The following is a 2,204-nucleotide window of genomic DNA, read 5'->3' on the forward strand; positions in this document are numbered from 1 at the left end:
CTTCCTAAGCGAGGTGATGCTCAGGCAGCTGAGGGACCCTTCCTTATGGGGTGATGTTTGGATGGATGAGGGGACCTTACCCACAGGGCAATGTTTGGTGGGGCAGTGGGACCCCTTCCTTGTGGGGTGATGTTCAGGTGCGTGAGGGACAGAATCACACAGCAGTTGAGGTTGGGAGGGACCTCAGGAGGTCATCATCCGACCCTTGGCTCATGCAGGGCCACCCAGAGCCAGCTGCCCAGGACCATGCCCAGAGGGCTTTTGGCTACCTCCAAGGATGGTGACTCCCCCACCTCCCCGTCAGCCTGTTCCAGTGCTCCCCTCAGAGTGAAGGAGTGTTTCCTGGTGTTCAGAGAGGAGCCCTGGGGTTCAGTCTGTGCCCGTTGCCCCTGGTCCTGGCACTGGGCACCACAGAGCCTGGCCGTGTCCTCTCTGCACCCTCCCTCCAGGTGTACGTACACATTGAGAAGGTCCCCTGAGCCTTCTCCAGGCAGAGCAGTCTCGGATCTTTCAGCGTCTCCTCACAGGACAGAAGCTCCAGTTCTTTCATCTTCTTTACCAGACTCTCGCGGCCTTGCAGCAGCGTGCGGCCTTGCGCAGCGGCGGATGCGCGGATGCTGCTGCTGTCAATGACAACGCCGCTGTTGCCGTGGCGACCGGTGTGATGCTTCGCCAGAGCAGAGTGAGGTCAGAAGGCTCCAGCAGGAATGAAGTGTGTGTTTTGGGGGGGGGGGAAATAGGTAGATGCATTAAGCAGGGGGAGAAGGAGGATCCCCCCCCCTCCTGGGTGATGCTTGGTGAGATGATGGGACCCCTTTCCTTATGGGTGATGCTTCATGGGGCAGGAGGACCCCTTGCTCTTGGGGTGACACTCAAACAAGGGCACCCATCCCTGCAAAGTGACGTTTTCTGGAGCAATGGGACCCCTTTCTTGTGGGGCAACGCCAAGATGGGTGAGGAACACTTCTAGCCGGGTGATACTTGGGGAGAAGGAGGTCATGAGACCATTCCCTTTCGGGCAACGCTTCATGAGGTGGTAGGACTCCTTCCTTGGGGGGTGATGCTCGGCCAGACAAGGGCACCCATCCCTGCAAGGTGGGGCAATGGGACCCCTTCCTTGTGGGCTGATGCTTGACGGGGTGAGGGAACCCCTTCCAGGTAATGCTTCCCAGGGCAGCGAGACCCCTTTCTTATGGGGCAATCCTCAGTCAAAGGAGGGCACCCATCCCTGCGAGGTGACCTTTTAGGGGGCAACGAGGCTCCTTTCTTGCAGGGTGATGCTTGGTGGAGCAATGGGCCCCCTCCCCTGCAGGGTGACACCCAAAGAGGCCAAGACCCCATCTCTGTGGGGTGAGGGGGCCCCCTTTCCCTTTCAGGTGGGGTGATTTAGACCCCCTTTTTTTGCAGGACGATGTTCTTGGCAGACAAGACCACCCCATCCTTGCAAGATGATGTTTTATGGGGTGATGCTCAGGTGGGTGAGGAGAACCTCTCTGTGGAGTGATATTTGATGGGGCAAGGGGACCTTTTCCTTGTGGGGTGATGCCGTGGTGGGCGATGGGACCCTTTCCTAAGCGAGGTGATGCTCAGGGGGCTGAGAGACCCTTCCTTATGGGGTGATGTTCAGATGGACCCCCCCTTTCCCCCTTGGATGCTCCATGGGGGGGGGGCACCGAGACCCCATTCCTCATGGGGCAACCCCTTCAATCTTCACCCCCTTTCCCCCCCCAATTTTCGCAGACCCCAGGGGTCCTCTCCTCAACAGCGGGTCCTGGCTACATCCCCCCTCCACCACCACCCCCCCCGCGACGGGGACACGGCTTCAGCCGCTCGTGGAAAGCCCACGAGATGGCAGCAACGGGCCACGCTCCGGGATAAGACCCCCCCTGGGGTCCCCACATCACCAGCCCCACGGCGATGCCACCAGGCCAGGATGGGGCCACACTCTGGCCCAGTGGGGTGGTTGGAAGGTGATGGGTGCCCTGGGGCCCCTTGTGGGTGCCACGGTGGGACACCCCGGGGATGCAGCAATGGGGCTCCCCACACTGCAGCCCTCCGGGTCACGGGACCCTCTGCTCATGCCTCGCTGGGTGCCCGTGGGTCCGGGAGCAGGTGGAAGAGGGATGCAGGGTGTTGGGTGCTGATCCTCTCTGCACCCCGAGGAGCCGGGGACACGGTGGGGCTGGCGGGGCCCGGGAGGGGGC

Source organism: Calidris pugnax, unplaced genomic scaffold (assembly GCF_001431845.1).
Source record: "Calidris pugnax isolate Ruff unplaced genomic scaffold, ASM143184v1 scaffold133, whole genome shotgun sequence".
NCBI classification, from domain to species: domain Eukaryota; kingdom Metazoa; phylum Chordata; class Aves; order Charadriiformes; family Scolopacidae; genus Calidris; species Calidris pugnax.